Source organism: Dendropsophus ebraccatus, chromosome 3, assembly GCF_027789765.1.
Source record: "Dendropsophus ebraccatus isolate aDenEbr1 chromosome 3, aDenEbr1.pat, whole genome shotgun sequence".
Taxonomy (NCBI): domain Eukaryota; kingdom Metazoa; phylum Chordata; class Amphibia; order Anura; family Hylidae; genus Dendropsophus; species Dendropsophus ebraccatus.
Window position 1 is genome coordinate 195,367,028 of NC_091456.1, and position 23,838 is coordinate 195,390,865.

Here is a 23,838-nt window from a genome sequence, read left to right on the forward strand (position 1 = left end):
TAATTAGCTTGTTGCCATCCCTGGAAACTACCTGTGTGAACTTGATGGTCTCGTCTATTGTGTTGAGGTATTGAAAAAAGTCCTGCAACTCCTCAGATGTACCTTTCCAAATGACAAAGATGTCGTCTATGTATCTCCACCACCTCAACACCTGGCCGAAGTGGTGGGACACATAGACGAACTTGTCCTCCAATGCCGACATATACATGTTAGCGTATGTCGGTGCGACGTTACTGCCCATCGCAGTTCCACGCCTCTGGGCGTAGAACGTGTCCTGAAAAAGGAAGTAATTCTCTGTCTGTATAACACTTAACAGTTCAAGCAGAAATGTTTTGGCATGTGGTGTGATGTCAGAATAGTCAAGTGCCTCTTCTACAACCCTGAGACCCCGAGAGTGGTCAATCGAAGTGTATAGTGATGTCACGTCAAAGGAGACTAAAGTCACCTGATCGTCAACCTCCACTTCACTAAGCTTAGAGATAAAGTCCTGGGTATCCCTGATATAGGACCTCGCACAGGTGGCAAATCCTCTAAGGGCTTTGTCTAAGTAGATGGCTAGTGGACCAAAGATGGACCCTCAGCCCGAGACGATGGGGCGTCCTGGGGGGTTTGAAAGACTTTTATGAATTTTTGGAAGTATATACAAAACCGGAGTAAGCGGATGTTCTACCTCCAAAAATTCTTTCAGGTTGTTGTCAATCACATTCAATGAGAATGCTTCACATACAATCCTGTCAATCCTTTTTTTGATCCTGTATTTAGGATCACCAGTAAGTGGTACATATACATCACTGTCCGATAACTGTCTCAGAATTTCATCAACATAGTAAGAGGTATCCATCACCACCAAGGCACCCCCCTTGTCAGCGGGCTTGATGGTGATGGAACCGTCATGTTTGAGGTCATTAAGCGCAGCTCTTTCTGTCCTGGACATGTTATTAAAACCAGAAGAAAACTCCATACATTGGAGGTTATCAATTTGTTGTTTAACATTAATTCTGAAAGTTTCAACCACAGGATTCGAGGTTGGTGGGTTAAAACCCCTCCTCCTACGTAATCCGACATCACACAAATTGAGCTCGCTGGCACCATCAGCTACAGTGCCAGACTTACCAAGAAACCATAACTTAAGTTTAAGTTGACGGTACACCTCATGTAAGTCAAGTTCTAACTGGAACCAATCAATTTTATTCTGTGGACAAATGGTTAATCCCTTATTAAGGACATTAGATTCAATATCAGACAGAGAACGTGATGAAATATTAACCACTAGGTCTGTAGATGATAGACAGTTCATGGTTTCGGTGTAGATTGATCTCTCAGAGACTCCCTCCTCTGCGTCCTCGCTCGGGCATTCCGTTGGTTGCGTGGAAGACCACGCAAATCCAAGTTCATAAGCATTATCTCAATGGCGTACTGGTTAGATATCTGTGCAAACCGGTTACTACATTGTTTGGAGTCCGGATTTTTAGAGTTCAATCTGGTGAGACGTGCACTACTCTATTTTTATTATTTTTTCTGCCTTTTTGGCTGTTAGTGCTGTTACCTTTTGTATACTCACTCTCCGTGGACAGTCATCAGCAAATAGAATATTTATATCTTCCTTCACAGAGCAGTGGTGAGCATGAGCTAACTTCGCTCTATAGATATCATATCTTCACTGTATAGATATGTTATGTATGGAACACTATACGGACACTGATGTAACTTATGTATTACACCTTGTTCCTTCTGGAACCTTACTTGCACACCTGTCTCACGTTTTTTCACTTGATTGATTAATTGATTTTGTTGTTCACATGTATAAAAAGGATATGAGATGTTTGTTCGATGATTGAGAAAGGTCTCGAGATGAGACTGAAACGTTGCACTGGCTAACCTTTTATTATGAAATAAATACACTGAATTTTGCACGATTTGGATGTGCTGCGACTTCTTGAACATATATATATATATATATATGGGAATCCGGGAAACATGGAGGCGGCCTATGGCCTATGGCTGTCTCCATGTTTTCCAGGACTTCCTAGGGCGGCATCCAACTTCTGCAGCCATCGGGGAGGAAATTGCTGAGCCTTTCAGTTGGGTGAATGTTGTTGAACCCCAACAGCTCGGCATCTCCGCTCAACACGACTGGTGACCTTCTCATCCCGCGGTGAGTGGGCCGGTGCGCTCCCAAATGCCGGGATTTCCCTGTCCGGTCGTGGCCACTAGTAATGGTGATCACCGCTCATGGTCCTGCTCTGTGCTATCTGGGACTGCAGAGCTTACACAGCAATTCCCAACAGGAAGATAGGGGGCAGCAGAGAGACACAAAGACTGTAATCTATATATACTCAGCACTGTACTTCCCCTATCAGCCCTGTAACCAGAGAACAGAAGCTTCCCATCACATCTGCCAGGAACAACTGCGACTAGAGAGCCGGGTAAGTACACGGCTCCTGTACAGCTCTGCTACATACACATCACACACATACAGCTCAGCTACATACACATCACACACAGACAGCTCAGCTACATACACATCACACACAGACAGCTCTGCTACATACACATCACACACAGACAGCTCTGCTACATACACATCACACACATACAGCTCAGTTACATACACATTACACATATACAGCTCAGCTACATGTACATTACACATATATACAGCTCAGCTACATGTACATTACACACATACAGCTCTACTACATGCACATCACACACATACAGCTCTGCTACATACACATCACAAACATCACATCACACACAGACACCTCTGCTACATACACATCACACACAGACAGCTCTGCTACATGCACATCACACACAGACAGCTCTGCTACATACACATCACACACATACATCTCTGCTACATACACATCACACAAACAGCTCTGCTACATACACATCACACACACAGCTCTGCTACATACACATCACACACAGACAGCTCTGCTACATACACATCACACACAAACAGCTCTGCTACATACACATCACACACAGACAGCTCTGCTACATACACATCACACACAGACAGCTCTGCTACATACACATCACACACATAGCTCTGCTACATACACATCACACACAGACAGCTCTGCTACATACACATCACACACACAGCTCTGCTACATACACATCACACACACAGCTCTGCTACATACACATCACACACAGACAGCTCTGCTACATGTACATCACACACAGCTCTGCTACATACACATCACACACAGACAGCTCTGCTACATACACACCACACACAGACAGCTCAGCTACATGTACATTACACACATATACAGCTCAGCTACATGTACATTACACATATACAGCTCAGCTACATGTACATTACACACATATACAGCTCAGCTACATGTACATTACACACATATACAGCTCAGCTACATGTACATTACACATATACAGCTCAGCTACATGTACATTACATATATACAGCTCAGCTACATGTACATTACACATATACAGCTCAGCTACATGTACATTACACACATATACAGCTCAGCTACATGTACATTACACACATACAGCTCAGCTACATGTACATTACACATATACAGCTCATCTACATGTACATTACACACATATACAGCTCAGCTACATGTACATTACACATATACAGCTCAGCTACATGTACATTACACATATACAGCTCAGCTACATGTACATTACACATATACAGCTCAGCTACATGTACATTACACACATATACAGCTCAGCTACATGTACATTACACAGATACAGCTCAGCTACATGTACATTACACATATACAGCTCAGCTACATGTACATTACACACATACAGCTCAGCTACATGTACATTACACACATACAGCTCAGCTACATGTACATTACACACATACAGCTCAGCTACATGTACATTACACATATACGGCTCAGCTACATGTACATTACACACATACAGCTCAGCTACATGTACATTACACATATACAGCTCAGCTACATGTACATTACACACATATACAGCTCAGCTAAATGTACATTACACACATACAGCTCAGCTACATGTACATTACACACATACAGCTCAGCTACATGTACATTACACATATATACAGCTCAGCTACATGTACATTACACACATATACAGCTCAGCTACATGTACATTACACACACATACAGCTCAGCTACATGTACATTACACACATACAGCTCAGCTACATGTACATTACACACATACAGCTTAGCTACATGTACATTACACACATACAGCTCAGCTACATGTACATTACACATATACAGCTCAGCTACATGTACATTACACATATATACAGGTCAGCTACATGTACATTACACATATATACAGCTCAGCTACATATACATTACACATATACAGCTCAGCTACATGTACATTACACATATACAGCTCAGCTACATGTACATTACACACATATACAGCTCAGCTACATGTACATTACACATACAGCTCAGCTACATGTACATTACACATATACAGCTCAGCTACATGTACATTACACATATACAGCTCAGCTACATGTACATTACACATACAGCTCAGCTACATGTACATTACACACATACAGCTCAGCTACATGTACATTACACATATACAGCTCAGCTACATGTACATTACACATATACAGCTCAGCTACATGTACATTACACATATACAGCTCAGCTACATGTACATTACACACACATACAGCTCAGCTACATGTACATTACACATATACAGGTCAGCTACATGTACATTACACACATATACAGCTCAGCTACATGTACATTACACATATACAGCTCAGCTACATGTACATTACACACATATTCAGCTCAGCTACATGGACATTACACACACATACAGCTCAGCTACATGTACATTACACACATATACAGCTCAGCTACATGTACATTACACATATACAGCTCAGCTACATGTACATTACACACATACAGCTCAGCTACATGTACATTACACACATATACAGCTCAGCTACATGTACATTACACACATACAGCTCAGCTACATGTACATTACACACATACAGCTCAGCTACATGTACATTACACACATATACAGCTCAGCTACATGTACATTACACACATACAGCTAAGCTACATGTACATTACACACATACAGCTCAGCTACATGTACATTACACACATATACAGCTCAGCTACATGTACATTACACATATATACAGCTCAGCTACATGTACATTACACACATACAGCTCAGCTACATGTACATTACACACATATACAGCTCAGCTACATGTACATTACACACATATACAGCTCAGCTACATGTACATTACACACATACAGCTCAGCTACATGTACATTACACATATACAGCTCAGCTACATGTACATTACACATATACAGCTCAGCTACATGTACATTACACATATACAGCTCAGCTACATGTACATTACACACATACAGCTCAGCTACATGTACATTACACACATACAGCTCAGCTACATGTACATTACACATACACAGCTCAGCTACATGTACATTACACATATATACAGCTCAGCTACATGTACATTACACATATACAGCTCAGCTACATGTACATTACACATATATACAGCTTAGCTACATGTACATTACACACATACAGTTCAGCTACATGTACATTACACACATATACAGCTCAGCTACATGTACATTACACATATACAGCTCAGCTACATGTACATTACACACATACAGCTCAGCTACATGTACATTACACACATACAGCTCAGCTACATGTACATTACACATATACAGCTCAGCTACATGTACATTACACATATACAGCTCAGCTACATGTACATTACACACATACAGCTAAGCTACATGTACATTACACACATACAGCTCAGCTACATGTACATTACACACATACAGCTCAGCTACATGTACATTACACATATACAGCTCAGCTACATGTACATTACACATATACAGCTCAGCTACATGTACATTACACACATACAGCTAAGCTACATGTACATTACACACATACAGCTCAGCTACATGTACATTACACACATATACAGCTCAGCTACATGTACATTACACATATATACAGCTCAGCTACATGTACATTACACACATACAGCTCAGCTACATGTACATTATACACATATACAGCTCAGCTACATGTACATTACACACATATACAGCTCAGCTACATGTACATTACACACATACAGCTCAGCTACATGTACATTACACACACATACAGCTCAGCTACATGTACATTACACACATATACAGCTCAGCTACATGTACATTACACATATACAGCTCAGCTACATGTACATTACACACACACAGCTCAGCTACATGTACATTACACACACATACAGCTCAGCTACATGTACATTACACATATATACAGCTCAGCTACATGTACATTACACATATACAGCTCAGCTACATGTACATTACATATATACAGCTCAGCTACATGTACATTACATATATACAGCTCAGCTACATGTACATTACACACATATACAGCTCAGCTACATGTACATTACATATATACAGCTCAGCTACATGTACATTACACACATATACAGCTCAGCTACATGTACATTACACACATACAGCTCAGCTACATGTACATTACACACATACAGCTCAGCTACATGTACATTACACATATATACAGCTCAGCTACATGTACATTACACATATACAGCTCAGCTACATGTACATTACACACATATATACAGCTCAGCTACATGTACATTACACACATACAGCTCAGCTACATGTACATTACACATATATACAGCTCAGCTACATGTACATTACACATATACAGCTCAGCTACATGTACATTACACACATACAGCTCAGCTACATGTACATTACACATATATACAGCCCAGCTACATGTACATTACACACATACAGCTCAGCTACATGTACATTACACACATACAGCTCAGCTACATGTACATTACACACATACAGCTGGTAGTGGGGTCGGTGGGCGCAGTACTTGTACTTTCCGTATTGCGGTAGATACATCCAGCTTTTCTGCTATCAGGAACTTTGGTAAAACGTCCAATCAGAAACTGCGCAGCGTCCGTCCCATCTCCCCGGTGACCTTGAACGGGGAAATCACAGATTATAAGAGCAGAAACTTCTTCTTAGTGAAAATCTCGGACACTGAGACACAATTCTCCCTCAGGAGGAAAAACTATTTGCTTAGAACTTATTAGGAGAGACGGAAATCTAAGAGACTTTTATAGAGAAATGTGTAAGTTACAGGGAGAGCCGGATGTGTATCTGCAGGGAAATACATAGTGCTGGGAGAGAGCGCCCCTTTACTAGAGAGCTCCAGAGCGCCCCTTTACTAGAGAGCTCCAGAGCGCCCCTTTACTAGAGACTCCCAGAGCGCCCCTTTACTAGAGACTCCCAGAGCGCCCCTTTACTAGAGACCTCCAGAGCGCCCCTTTACTAGAGACTTCCCAGTAAGAGAAACTTTAACCCTTAATATCCTTCCTTTAAGAGCAAATTTGGTATTGACCCTTTAAGAGCGACTTTGGTTCAGTCTCTTAAAGGGGTAGTGCGGCGTTAGAAAATTATTTACTAAATAACACACATTACAAAGTTATACAACTTTGTAATATATGTTATGTTAGTGAATGGCCCCCTTCCGCGTGTCCCCCCCACCCACAGTTAAGCTCAGCCAATCGCGGCTGAGCAGCTGATGACGCGGCAGAGGGGGGCCGGCACTAGGGACGGCTGCAGCAGTTCGGCCGGCCTCACGAAGACGACGTCATTGTCCCGAAGATGGCGAACAGGGGTCGGCACCAGGCAGGTATGTATAGAGCACTACACTTCAGGGTCTGGTGTGGGTGGGGGGGGGGGGACACGGGGAAGGGGGCCATTCACTAACATAACATATATTACAAAGTTGTATAACTTTGTAATGTGTTTTATTTAGTGAATAATTTCTTATCTCCGCACTACCCCTTTAAGGGTGACCTATATACTGTCCCTTTAAAAGCGACTTAGGTACCATCCTTTGAAGAGCATCTTTAGTGCTGTCCCTTTAAGAGTGACTTTGGCCCCAGCCCTTTCAGAACAACTTTAATACTATCCCTTTAAAAGTAGTACTGTCCCCTTAAGAGTGACCTATGTACCATCCCTGTAAGAGTGACTTTGGTATTGTGCTTTTAGGAGCGACTTCTGTAATGTCCCTTTAAGAGCAACCTTGGTACCTTTACCTCTGCTACATCACTGACTGACCTCTGCTACATCACTGACTGACCTCTGCTACATTACCAACTCACTTCTGCTGACTTAGCGGGATCGTCTTTGCTACATCACTGCTTCAGCTCTGCTGTGTCATGCGGGTATGGGCCCTACTACAATTTTGGCTCTGCTCTGCTGTGTCATGCGGGTATAGGCTCTGCTACATCACTGCTTCAGCTCTGCTGTGTCATGCGGGTATGGGCCCTACTACAATATTGGCTCTGCTCTGCTGTGTCATGCGGGTATAAGCTCTGCTACATCACTGCTTCAGCTCTGCTGTGTCATGCGGGTATGGGCCCTACTTCAATATTGGCTCTGCTCTGCTGTGTCATGCGGGTATGGGCCCTACTACAATATTGGCTCTGCTCTGCTGTGTCATGCGGGTATAGGCTCTGCTACATCACTGCTTCAGCTCTGCTGTGTCATGCGGGTATAGGCCCTACTACAATATTGGCTCTGCTCTTCTGTGTCATGCGGGTATAGGCTCTGCTACATCACTGGCTCAGCTCTGTTCTGTCACGCGGGTATCGTCCCTTGTCAAACCTTCCGCATTTAATTCCCGATGCCTTCCTGGTCCGTGGGGAAGAAGGAGACAGCCCGGGTACCGCCTGGAATTCCGGGATACAGACTATTACCTATTACCCAGGCTCAGTCCCAGAATTCCAGGCGGTACTCAGGCTGTCTCCTCATTCCCCACGGATCGGTCTCGGGGTACCAAGATGGACACCGGGAGTAGGAAAAATGAGTGTACTGGGCCTGGGTGTATTAAGATGGCCGGCAGATGCAGACAACACATCAGGAACTGGGGAGGAAGGAGGAGTGGTGGCTTTACAGGGTGGAGCTGGGGGAAGACGTGCGCTGATTGGCCGAGCAAAACACCAGGACCGGATGGGTTTCAGCAAAGTTTTTTCTTCTATTTCTGCTGACGCCTCACAAGAGACAGAACTGTATTCCTTTTTTTCTGATGTGTATATTTAAAAAAAATCTCCAGTCTTCCAGTACTTATCAGCTGCTGTATGTCCTACAGGAAGTGGTGTATTCTCTCTGCTGCAACCTCTGTCCATGTCAGGAACGCAAATCCCCATAAAAAACCTCTCCTGCTCTGGACAGTTCCTGACATGGACAGAGGTGGCAGCAGAGAGCACTGTGTCAGACTGGAGAGAATACACCACTTCCTGCAGGATTTACAGCAGCTGATAAGTACTGGAAACATGCAGATTTTTAAATAGTAGTAAATTACAAATCTATATAACTTTCTGAAATCATTTGATTTGAAAGAAGAAGATTTTTGCCTGCGTACCATTAAGCAATTTATCTGTATGTGTAAAGGAGCCTCACATCATCTCATCTTTCCCTTCAGCTTCCTACAATATAGGATCCACTGCTTCATGTCCGACCGAGCAGGGATGGAGAGAGACAGGAAGAAGATGGCCGAGAGGATAATAACCCGCACCCTACACATACTCTTCCTGCTTACTGGGGAGGTGAGGGATTCTGGGAGTGATGTCATCATGACATCATTCTTATCTATGGAATAACAGATGGATAGGACTGGGGAGGTGAGGGATTCTGGGAGTGATGTCATCATGACATCATTCTTATCTATGGAATAACAGATGGATAGGACTGGGGAGGTGAGGGATTCTGGGAGTGATGTCATCATGACATCATTCTTATCTATGGAATAACAGATGGATAGGACTGGAGAGGTGAGGGATTCTGGGAGTGATGTCATCATGACATCATTATCTATGGAATAACAGATGGATAGGACTGGAGAGGTGAGGGATTCTGGGAGTGATGTCATCATGACCTCATACTTATCTATGGAATAACAGATGGATAGGACTGGGGAGGTGAGGGATTCTGGGAGTGATGTCATCATGACATCATTCTTATCTATGGAATAACAGATGGATAGGACTGGAGAGGTGAGGGATTCTGGGAGTGATGTCATCATGACATCATTCTTATCTATGGAATAACAGATGGATAGGACTGGAGAGGTGAGGGATTCTGGGAGTGATGTCATCATGACATCATTCTTATCTATGGAATAACAGATGGATAGGACTGGAGAGGTGAGGGATTCTGGGAGTGATGTCATCATGACATCATTCTTATCTATGGAATAACAGATGGATAGGACTGGGGAGGTGAGGGATTCTGGGAGTGATGTCGATGACATCATTCTTATCTATGGAATAACAGGTGGATAGGACTGGAGAGGTGAGGGATTCTGGGAGTGATGTCATCATGACATCATTCTTATCTATGGAATAACAGATGGATAGGACTGGAGAGGTGAGGGATTCTGGGAGTGATGTCATCATGACATCATTCTTATCTATGGAATAACAGATGGATAGGACTGGAGAGGTGAGGGATTCTGGGAATGGATGGAGTGATAGTAATGTGTCTCTCCATACACAGGATTACACAGTAGTGAAGAAGTCCTCTAGTGGGCGCTGTGGGGCCCCTGGGTGTGAAGGATGGGGAAGAACCCTGAGCCCAATCCCGGGGCCCCTGATACATGAGGAAATGGAGGAAGAGAAGATCCTAGAAGTCACCAACAAGATGGTGGAGCTGCTGAGTGGAGAGGTGAGACTGTGGCTGCTGGGAATGCTGGGACATTATACAGTAACACCACTGGAGGGGTGGGGGGGATGACTGTGTGACCATTGTGTGTGTCAGGTTCCTATAAGGTGTCAGGACGTGTCGGTCTATTTCTCCATGGAGGAGTGGGAGTATGTAGAAGGACACAAGGATCAGTACAAGGATGTGATGCCGGAGGACCCTGTGCAGTCGCTCTCAGGTTGGTCGGAGCAGTTGCTTCTTCTGATGTATTGCTCTGTTCTGGTTGCTGAGGTTTCGGTCTTGTTATAGTCAGACGTCTCTTTCAGTCTCTGTTGTCTTGTTCTGTCTTTGCTGTTTGTACTATATCTCAGCCATCAGACAGGACTACAACTCCCAGCAGGATTACTTCCTTGTAGTTGCTATTTGCTCCTGACATTGGGGGGCGCTTGTATTACAGTGGTACCTCGGTTCTCGGACGTCATTGGTTCTGGAGGGCAGTCTGAGAACCAGGCAGTGTTTTCCCATAGGAAATAATGTAAATGGGTTTAATTGGTTCCCGCACCTAAATAATTAGCAAACACCACTCATATTTGCATAGAAAAGTGTCCAGATTAATCAATACAATAAAATACAATATACAGCACAGTACTATGCAGAACAGGATATAATAAACAAGAAATGTTCAACAAACCATCAGTGACTGGTGATGAGGGAGAAGAGGAAGGATCTTCTGTACTAATCACTGTATACAATCTACTGCACCATACCCAGGGCCGGCCTTTGGGGTGTGCGAGCTGTGCGGTTGCACAGGGCGCATCACTCCTGGCCAGCTAGGGGGCGCTCTGGCAGTCAGCTGCACACTTAACTGGTCTGGCAGACAGACGTTCTGTCTGTCTGCCAGAGCGCCCCCTAGCTGGCCGCCTGCCCTCCTTACATAGTAGTTGGTTTGGGCGCTCTAGAAGATAGACGGGCTAGGGACCTGGCAAAGTAATGTTCCGGGTTGATCCCGGTAAGCTCCGCCCCCCGCCGACAAGCCCCAGCCCCGGCACCCACCACGTGTGGGAGGCTGACTTTTTTCTTGCCACATTGCAGCCTGCAGGGTGCTCAGGTCCCATCAGTGTGGTGACCTGTGACCTCTGCCCAGCCATGTGCGTCCTCCCTCCTCCTCCTCAGCAATGCTGCAGCCTCCAGGATCCTGGGCCCCTGCTGTAAGTCTGATGATTCTCTCTCCTCTGTCTCTCTACCTCTTTCCCTTCTATCTATCTATCTATATATCAGCTGAAACAGTGCATAACTACTGCCCCCAGCATACCCCAACAGCTAAACAGTGTATAACTACTACCCCCAGCATACCCCAACAGCTAAACAGTACATAACTACTGCCCCCAGCATACCCAACAGCTAAACAGTGCATAACTACTACCCCCAGCATACCCAACAGCTAAACAGTACATAACTACTGCCCCCAGCATACCCAACAGCTAAACAGTACATAACTACTGCCCCCAGCAAACCCCAACAGCTAAACAGTACATAACTACTGCCCCCAGCATACCCCAACAGCTAAACAGTGCATAACTACTGCCCCCAGCATACCCAACAGCTAAACAGTGCATAACTACTGCCCCCAGCATACCCCAACAGCTAAACAGTGCATAACTACTACCCCCAGCATACCCCAACAGCTAAACAGTGCACAACTACTGCCCCCAGCATACACCAACAGCTAAACAGTGCATAACTACTACCCCCAGCATACCCCAACAGCTAAACAGTGCATAACTACTGCCCCAGCATACCCCAACAGCTAAACAGTACATAACTACTGCCCCCAGCATACCCCAACAGCTAAACAGTGCATAACTACTGCCCCCAGCATATCCCAACAGCTGAACAGTGCATAACTACTGCCCCCAGCATACCCAACAGCTAAACAGTGCATAACTACTGCCCCCAGCATACCCAACAGCTAAACAATGCATAACTACTACCCCCAGCATACCCCAACAGCTAAACAGTGCATAACTACTGCCCCCAGCATACCCCAACAGCTAAACAGTACATAACTACTGCCCCCAGCATACCCCAACAGCTAAACAGTGCATAACTACTGCCCCCAGCATATCCCAACAGCTGAACAGTGCATAACTACTGCCCCCAGCATACCCAACAGCTAAACAGTGCATAACTACTGCCCCCAGCATACCCAACAGCTAAACAGTGCATAACTACTGCCCCAGCATACCCCAACAGCTAAACAGTGCATAACTACTGCCCCAGCATACCCCAACAGCTAAACAGTGCATAACTACTGCCCCCATCATACCCCAACAGCTAAACAGTGCATAACTACTGCCCCCATCATACCCCAACAGCTAAACAGTACATAACTACTACCCCAGCATACCCCAACAGCTAAACAGTACATAACTACTGCCCCCAGCATACCCAACAGCTAAACAGTACATAATTACTGCCCCCAGCATACCCAACAGCTAAACAGTGCATAACTACTACCCCAGCATACCCCAACAGCTAAACAGTGCATAACTACTACCCCCAACATACCCCAACAGCTAAACAGTGCATAACTACTACCCCAGCATACCCCAACAGCTAAAACAGTACATAACTACTGCCCCCATCATACCCCAACAGCTAAAACAGTACATAACTACTACCCCCAGCATACCCCAACTGCTAAACAGTGCATAACTACTGCCCCCAGCATATCCCAACAGCTGAACAGTGCATAACTACTACCCCCAGCATACCCCAACAGCTAAACAGTACATAACTACTGCCCCCAGCATACCCAACAGCTAAACAGTGCATAACTACTGCCCCCATCATACCCCAACAGCTAAACAGTGCATAACTACTGCCCCCATCATACCCCAACAGCTAAACAGTGCATAACTACTGCCCCCAGCATACCCCAACAGCTAAACAGTGCATAACTACTGCCCCCAGCATACCCCAACAGCTAAACAGTGCATAACTACTGCCCCAGCATACCCCAACAGCTAAACAGTGCATAACTACTGCCCCCAGCATACCCAACAGCTAAACAGTGCATAACTACTGCCCCCAGCACGGTAAACAGTGTAATTGCCTAATAGGCCAAGTCCAAATTTGCTGTTTTTTAGTGAAGTCACATCCCAGAGAAAAATTCAAAAAGTGATTAAAAGGTCACATATATAACAGGGGGGGGGGGGGGGGGTAGATGATTGGTAGATACATACATAGATGGTACTTCTATCGGGGGTCGGGGGGTTTGGGGGGGCTGGGGTTTAGGGGTGGAGCTTGTTGTAGTAGGATTTAGTATATTGTATCTAAATCCTACAGCCTCCTGTCCCGTTTGTGGTTTTATTGTGGGGGGTTGTCTGGAGGGATGGGAGGCTGTGAGATTTAGTCTATGTCACCATTAGGGGTTATCAACAGGGGCGGGGGGGGGGGGGGGGCGCCAAAAGAAAGTTTCGCACAGGGCGCCATCTACCCTAAGGCCGGCCCTGACCATACCCATACTGTACCGTACTGTACCCTCCTCACCAACTACAGATACAGTACTGTACCATACCCATACTGTACCGTACTGTACCCTCCTCACCAACTACAGATACAGTACTGTACCATACCCATACTGTACCGTACTGTACCCTCCTCACCAACTACACATACAGTACTGTACCATACCCATACTGTACTGTACTGTGCCCTCCTCACCAACTACAGATACAGTACTGTACCATACCCATACTGTACCGTACTGTACCCTCCTCACCAACTACACATACAGTACTGTACCATACCCATACTGTACCGTACTGTACCCTCCTCACCAACTACACATACAGTACTCTACCATACCCATACTGTACCGTACTGTACCCTCCTCACCAACTACACATACAGTACTGTACCATACCCATACTATACCGTACTGGACCCTCCTCAGCCACTACAGGTACAGTACTGCACCATACCCATACTGTACCGTACTGTACCCTCCTCACCAACTACACATACAGTACTGCACCATACCCATACTGTACCGTACTGTACCCTCCTCACCAACTACACATACAGTACTGCACCATACCCATACTGTACCGTACTGTACCCTCCTCACCAACTACACATACAGTACTGCACCATACCCATACTGTACCGTACTGTACCCTCCTCACCAACTACACATACAGTACTGCACCATACCCATACTGTACCGTACTGTACCCTCCTCACCAACTACACATACAGTACTGCACCATACCCATACTGTACCGTACTGTACCCTCCTCACCAACTACACATACAGTACTGTACCATACCCATACTGTACCGTACTGGACCCTCCTCACCAACTACACATACAGTACTGCACCATACCCATACTGTACCGTACTGTACCCTCCTCACCAACTACACATACAGTACTGTACCATACCCATACTGTACCGTACTGTACCCTCCTCACCAACTACACATACAGTACTGTACCATACCCATACTGTACCGTACTGTACCCTCCTCACCAACTACACATACAGTACTGCACCATACCCATACTGCACCGTACTGTACCCTCCTCACCAACTACACATACAGTACTGCACCATACCCATACTGTACCGTACTGGACCCTCCCCACCAACTACACATACAGTACTGCACCATACCCATACTGTACCGTACTGTACCCTCCTCACCAACTACACATACAGTACTGCACCATACCCATACTGTACCGTACTGGACCCTCCTCACCAACTACACATACAGTACTGTACCCTCCTCACCAACTACAGGTACAGTACTGCACCATACCCATACTGTACCGTACTGTACCCTCCTAACCAACTACACATACAGTACTATACCATACCCATACTGTACCGTACTGTACCCTCCTCACCAACTACACATACAGTACTGCACCATACCCATACTGTACCGTACTGGACCCTCCTCACCAACTACACATACAGTACTGTACCATACCCATACTGTACCGTACTGGACCCTCCTCACCAACTACACATACAGTACTGTACCATACCCATACTGTACCGTACTGGACCCTCCTCACCAACTACAGGTACAGTACTGTACCATACCCATACTGTACCGTACTGGACCCTCCTCACCAACTACACATACAGTACTGCACCATACCCATACTGTACCGTACTGTACCCTCCTCACCAACTACACATACAGTACTGTACCATACCCATACTGTACCGTACTGGACCCTCTCACCAACTACACATACAGTACTGTACCATACCCATACTGTACCGTACTGGACCCTCCTCACCAACTACACATACAGTACTGCACCATACCCATACTGTACCGTACTGGACCCTCCTCACCAACTACAGGTACAGTACTGTACCATACCCATACTGTACTGTACTGTACCCTCCTCACCAACTACACATACAGTACTGCACCATACCCATACTGTACCGTACTGTACCCTCCTCACCAACTACACATACAGTACTGCACCATACCCATACTGTACCGTACTGTACCCTCCTCACCAACTACACATACAGTACTGCACCATACCCATACTGTACCGTACTGGACCCTCCTCACCAACTACACATACAGTACTGTACCATACCCATACTGTACCGTACTGTACCCTCCTCACCAACTACACATACAGTACTGCACCATACCCATACTGTACCGTACTGTACCCTCCTCACCAACTACAGGTACAGTACTGCACCATACCCATACTGTACTGTACTGGACCCTCCTCACCAACTACACATACAGTACTGTACCATACCCATACTGTACCGTACTGTACCCTCCTCACCAACTACACATACAGTACTGTACCATACCCATACTGTACTGTACTGTACCCTCCTCACCAACTACACATACAGTACTGCACCATACCCATACTGTACCGTACTGTACCCTCCTCACCAACTACACATACAGTACTGCACCATACCCATACTGTACAGCAGTGCTTCCCAACCTTCTCCACCTCGGGGCACCCCTACTAAATAATGTTCTACACAATATAAAAACCGCCATTCAGTGACTCACAGGTGACGTCTTCTTTGATCCGAGACATTACTTTCCCTTTTCCTCTCCATCTGGCCCAGACCACCGGGACGATTTCTTCCAGCTACAATTCATCTCTTCAAAACCTGACAGACATCTTAGGCACCGCACATTTCTAGCAACTTGCTTCCCTTTCTCTCTCCTATAGCCTCCCAAACAGCAGTGTACCCCCACACAATAATAATGCCCGCTGATGTGCCCCCTATACTAATAGTCCCCCCTGCTGTGCCCCCACATAGTAATAACGCCCCCAAATGTGCCCTCCATATAGTAATAATGCCCCCTGCTGTGCCCTCCATATGGTAATAATGTCTCCTGCTGTGCCCTCCATAGTAATAACACCTCTGCTGTGTCCTCAATATAGTAATAATGCCCATGCTGTGCCTCTTATACTATTAATGCCCCATGCTGTGCCTCTTATAATAATAATGCCCCATGCTGTTCCCCCACATAATAATAATGCCTCCTAATGTGCCTTCCATATAGTAATAATGTCCCCTGCTATTCTCCTACATAGTAATAATGTCCCCTGCTGTGCTCCCACATAGTAATAATGCCCCCTAATGTGCCCTCCATATTGTAATAATGTCTCCTGCTGTGCCCTCCATAGTAATAACACCTCTGCTGTGTCCTCAATATAGTAATAATGCCCATGCTGTGCCTCTTATACTATTAATGCCCCATGCTGTGCCTCTTATAAAAATAATGCCCCATGCTGTTCCCCCACATAATAATAATGCCTCCTAATGTGCCTTCCATATAGTAATAATGTCCCCTGCTATTCTCCTACATAGTAATAATGTCCCCTGCTGTGCTCCCACATAGTAATAATGCCTCCTGCTGTGCCCTCCATAGTAATAATGCCTCCTGCTGTGCCCTCCATATAGTAATAATGCTTCCTGCTGTGCCCTCCATATAGTAATAATGCCCACTGCTGTGCCCTCCATAGTAATAACACCCCTGCTGTGTCCTCAATATATTAATAATGCCCATGCTGTTCCTCTTATACTATTAATGTCCCATGCTGTGCCTCTTATACTTATAATGCCCTATGCTGTGCCCCACAATAATAATGCCCCCTAATGTGCCCTCCATATAGTAATAATGCCTCCATTGCTGAGCCCTCCACAGTAATAACACCCCTGCTGTGTCCTCAATATAGTAATAATGCCCATGCTGTTCCTCTCATAATAATAATGCCCCATGCTGTGCCTCCATATAGTAATAATATACTCCCTAGTGTGCCTTTCATCATAATAATGTCCTCCATGTTTTTCCCCCTCAGTATAAATGCCCCCCTCCCTGCTCTACCTTTAGTAGTAATGTCCCCCTCAGTATAAATGCCCCCCTGCCTGCTCTGCCCCTAGTAATAATGTCCCCCATGCTGTGCACCAATAAAAAAAACCTACTCGGGACTGTGTGGCTGCAGGGAGCAGCTCTCCTTCCTCTTCGGGCTCCATCTTGCGAGACGCAGGGAAGGAACCTCCGGCACACGTGATGACGTCATATCATCACGCCTCCTGGAGAGGTCACATCCCGGACTCCCATAGGCTGCCGGTATGAAGTGCCGGCGGCCTATACGATTGAATGTAGAAGCAGGATGCTGACAGGTCCTGCTCCTACATTTTGCTTAATTGAATGTTCCAACAGTGGTCAGTATATCCCTAGAAGCTGCACAGCTTTTAGGGATATTAAAGTGACAGTGTCACAATTCTCACGCCACCCCGGTTAGGAACCACTGCTGTACAGTATTCCTCTACTCCCCCCCACACACACAAACACATACTATCACCAAGCCTAAACATTTGCCCTCCCCCCACACCCATTGCCCTCCCCCCACACCCATTGCCCCAGATATAGATTGAGAGGACCAGTTGCTTACTGTTAGCTGTGCTGATCAATGTGTGGTGTCCCACCACGAGTGTTGCTCATTGTTACACCCCTCGCAAAAGTCTGTACTTCAAGTAAACTGTGGTAATAAAGCAGTACCTAAGTTTTACCAAAAAATGTCACTATTGTATGTAACTGTACAGCTGCAGGTAACCATAGGGTTATTGTTTATTGTGATGTGTACACCAATGAGGACCTTCTCTTCTTCTCTAACTATCTCTGAGTTCCTTTCTTTCTATGCTTTTCTTCTCCACCACTCACAGGGGATATTACACCACCTGTAGGAAGTTGCACATGAGGAGAGGAAGCATACACCTACACTTAGTCAGTAGTCTTAGTCTGGTCTGAGGAGAGAAGACGCAAAACAAGTTGGTCCCTGCTGTGGTTTTGCCAGGTCCCCACTCCTGAAGTAGTCTTAGTCTGGTTGTTGAGCAGAGCAGACGTACCTGAGAGACTTAGACACCTTTTTCTTGAAAGCAGCACTTCCACACACTATGCAGTGTTAAGCTTCTCAAGGGAGAGGACAAGTCAGAGAAACCCCAACCCACACTGAGAACAAGTCTAAAAGTGCAGGACAGTATCCTGATAACAAGAGGAACTGATCCGGATAGAGTAAAGTTGCTAGAAGCCTACGTATTCTATCTCACAGCGCAGGTGTCACCAGAAAATCTTGGCCACTCTGCTGAACCCAGGTAACAAGGTCTGGGGCTTGTGTCACCCTTATAGGACGGGTCACTCGACACTGGTGGGCAAAAGGTGGTATCGCGACAAAGGTTGAAACACAGGCACAAGTAAACGTCTACTTTAAAGTCTACAGTATTCTATTTCTTTCTCTTCTTCTAATGTTCCGGCAGAGCACACTTCCACACTGGGTTGGGACTCTCACTACACACTCTTCTCTACTACTCTGATCCTGCACTACAAACTTCTCTCTGCTGTTCTGGACTCTCCGCACAAACTCCTCTCAACTACTCACAGCTCCTCTACTCTAGACGTCCTCAGTACAGCTCCTGTCCTGTCATGTCTACAGTCTGCTATCGGCTATTGTACAATGTATTCCTATAGTAAAGAAGATCTATTTGTGCTAACGGGACTCAGTGGTCATTACTCAAGCACCGACACAGTAGACATCACATCCTTGGGTCATCTCCCCTTTCTGTGGGTGGCGGTACCGATAGTCCGGGTGGGTCACAAATTCCACTCCAGACCACCGTGATTATTACCCAAGGGACCCCCTCACAGCCCGGCAGGTCATCGACCACAGGGGAAAGAGTATAGCTCGCCGTTCGAAAATAAAAGCAGGTGTGCCCCCATATCTGTTTGCCCTCTGGGCACTGGCGTCACAACACTTTACCATCTGGCTGAGCTATGCTGCGACCACCCACTCGGGTGGCCACCACAAATGCACTATACATACTGGGGTCACCTCTGCCGTGTGGTGTCCCACTAGGGGTGTTGCAGTTGTATACACCCTTCGCAAAAGCCTGTACTTTTTGTATTATTATTATGGTAAAAGTAGCATTAAGAGTTAGCCACTAGATGTCACTGTATTATGTATGAGTATATGGAAGCCGCACAGCTAAAGGATTGCAAAGGGTTATTGTGTTTATGTGTCACCAGAATCTGTAGACCAGTAGGATTTCTGCTTTCTTCTTCCCTATCATCTCCCTCCTTTCTTCTTCTATTGCACTCTTTCACCCAATCGCAGCGCACCACACACGCTGCAGAAGTAGTCCCATGGGTGGGGGAAGAGCGAGGTTCTTCTGTTCTGGACAGTGTGGAGGAAGGACACAAGCTAGATAGCTCTCCACAGTGGTCCTACCTTGGCCCTGGCCCTCTGCCAGGTCCCCAAGGTCAGTCTTAGTTCCCTGCGTGGGAAGGACGCAGGACAGCACACTGTCACCCACTCCAAAGTACTATGCACTGTTAAACTCCTCGTGAGAGAGGACTAGCCCGAGATAACCTCAACCCAAGCCGTGGACAAGGAGAAGTCACAGAGCAGGACAGTATCCATTACAGAGCCACAGAGCCAGGAACTGATCCAGACAGAGCAAAGTTGCAGTAGCCTAGGAACTCTGTCTCGCAGCACGGGTGTTGGCAGGTAATCCTCAGGATTCCGCTCAACCCAGGTAACAAGGTCTGGAGCCTGTGTCACCCATTAGGAAGGGTCAGCCAAGTCTAGTGGGCATAAAGTGGTGTGAAGACTGAAGTCAAAGGTCAATACACAGGCACAGGTCTTCTTCTTCTACAACTTCATCCTCCAACATCCCGGCAGAGCACACTACTACATGGGTTGAGACTCTCATGGCACCCTCCTCTCTGCTACTCTACCTCTTGTACTACTCCACACAACTCAACCAACATGACCATATCCTACACTCAGGGGAGTTGCTAGGGTCCTAAAACATCCGGGGCCCGGGCCCTATTAGTGCCGTCAGAAGCGCATAGGTGGTTAGTGAAGGAGCCCAGTGCAGAAGCTAGTAACCCCAGTGACCGCTCTATTAGCCCAGCTCTATTTCCACCACTTATAATAACTGCGGCTAAGCAGACACAGGCAGCCACCTGCCCTGGAGTCCTGTCAGAGTCACTGTCATTGGTAGTGCTGTACACCACTGCCCAGGCAGCTCCTTCACAGATACACACAGCCTCTGGCAGGTCTGCCCTAACTCCCATCCTCTAGGTCAGTGTAACCCAACCTTTCCTACCTCGGGGAACTCCTACCAGATAACACTCTACAAAATGCAAAAACCTCATTCAGTGACTCACAGGTGACGTCTTCTTTGATCTGAGATGTTCTCTTTCCCTTTTGCTCTCCATCCGGCCCAGACCTCCATGATGATTCCGTTCAGCTACAATTCATCTCCTCAGAACCTGCCAGACAGACACCTTAGGCTCCGGAATTTTACAACAACTTCCTTCCCTTTTCCCACCTATAGGCTCCCATACAGAAGTAATTCCACTGCCTGGTGTCAGTGAGTAGGTAGGTAAGTAAGTGTGTTACCCCCTGTGTGTAGGATCCCCTGCTGTGCCCCCATATAGTAGTAATGTCCAGTGTTGTGCCCCATACTAATAATCCCTCCCGCTGTGTTACCCCACATTGTAAAAGGTCCCCTACTGTGCAACCTAATATAGTAATAATACCCTCTGCTGTACACCCCCATAGTAATAATGTCTCTTAATGTGCCCCCTATATAGTAATAATGACTCCTGCTGTGCACCCCCATAGTAAAAATGCCTTCTGCTGTGCCTCCATATAGTAATAATGCCTCCTGCTGTCCCCTCAATATAGTTATAAAGCCCCCTGCTGTGCCCCATATAGTATTAATGTCCCCTGCTATACCCATATAGTAATAATGCCTCCTGCTGTGCCCCATGTAGTAATAATGCCTCCTGCTGTGCCCTCATATAGTAATAATGTCCCCTGCTGTACCCCCATATAGTAATGATGTCCCCTGCTGTGCCCCCATATCGTAATAATGCCTCCTGCTGTGCCCCCATATAGTAATTATGTCTCCTGCTCTTCCCATATAGTAATAATGTCCCTGCTGTGCCCCCATATGGTAATAATGCCCCCTGCTGTGCCTCCATATACTAATAATGTCTCCTGCTGTACCCTCCATATAGTAATAATGCCCCCTGCTGTTCCCCCATATAGTATTAATGCCCCCTCTGCTGTGCCCCCTATATATTGATGATGTGCATACTCTACCCCCTTATAGTAATATTGTCTCTTTCTGTGCCCCCTGATAGTAATAATGTCTCTTCTGCTGCGCCCCCTATATAGTAATAATGTCTCACCATAGTAATGAAGTTCCCCACCTGCCTGCAATTAAACTGACCGCCATCCCCACACACACACTACCCCACCTGATTCCCACCCCCACACACACACTACCCCGCCTGACCCTGATCCCCCCCCCACACACACACACACTACCCCACCTGATCCCCACCACACACAAACCCCACCTGACCCTCATCCCTCCCATACACTACCCCACCTGATCCCCCCACACACACACCGCAACCTTGGGACATTCTCCCCTTTCTGTGAGTGGCGGGTCCTACTATCCGTGAGGGTCATTACACCCCTCTGGCCATCCCTGACTACATTATCTCAATGGACCTGGTAGTAACCCGGCAGGAGACCGACCACAGGGGAAAAGGCTACAACCGGCCTTACACACTAAAATCAGGCGTACCATCACACCAGTGTGCCCACCAGGCACTGGTGTCATGTGATAATATACTAAGGTCTGGTTGTATCTGGGCCAACCACCTCTGGCGTGGAGTCACACATCACCATCTGGCCAATGACCGTCTGTCCCTCCGACACCTCCGGGGGTCCCCCACATGCTGCACTATGCACCATTCAGAGCAGAGGCGGCGCAAGAGGGTGGAGACGCTACGGCCGGCCATCTTGTGTGGTTCCCCTGTTGATGCGGTGGAGTTCCCGTTTGGCCCCGGAGCTACATGTGGACACGATGAGGCGGCACTAGGTGGTACGCTGCACCTGCTGGCGTAATGAGACACCTTCTGGACAAGGTCAAGTACCGAGCGCCACATCAGGGGGAAAAACTTTAGAGAACTAAGCAGCTCAATATCCAAAGCGATTGACAACCGAGGTACCACTGTACTTTTCTGTGAGACCAATGATTGTTTCCACTGTTCTGCCCTAAAATAAGTCCTGGGGGTATCAGAGTAGTATTTGCCATTGTTAGGACCCAGGAAAGACAACTGGTAAAGGTGAAGCCTGATTGTGCAATCTAGTGATCTGTCATTGTCATCAACCACATAACATCCATCTTATTCCTCTAATAACAGATGGAAATGGCCGGAGGGGAGAAAGATTCAATGAGCGGAAGATCCTACAACTCACCAACAAGATGATGGAGCTGCTGACTGGGGAGGTGAGGGATTCTGGGAGTGATGTCATCATGACATCATTCTTATCTATGGAATAACAGATGGATAGGACTGGGGAGGTGAAGGATTCTGGGAGTGC

General features: G+C 46.2%; 2 protein-coding genes across 3 annotated transcripts in view; one reads left to right on the forward strand and one right to left on the reverse strand.

Moving 5' to 3' along the window:
- LOC138786760 (zinc finger protein 84-like) overlaps positions 1-23,838 on the reverse strand; it is a 790,489-nt gene that overhangs the window by 261,886 nt on the left and 504,765 nt on the right. The window lies entirely within an intron of this gene.
- The window catches only part of LOC138786801 (oocyte zinc finger protein XlCOF22-like), a 348,549-nt gene that overhangs the window by 193,937 nt on the left and 130,774 nt on the right, over positions 1-23,838 (forward strand). Inside the window, exons 1-2 of one of the 2 annotated variants that reach the window (XM_069963863.1) lie at positions 10,873-11,076; positions 23,658-23,743. The exons of the other annotated variant lie outside the window; for it this stretch is intronic. The gene's annotated coding sequence lies outside the window, so the exon portion shown is untranslated. Of the gene's footprint in view, positions 1-10,872; positions 11,077-23,657; positions 23,744-23,838 lie in introns of those variants that run through there. 2 annotated transcript variants of the gene reach the window in all.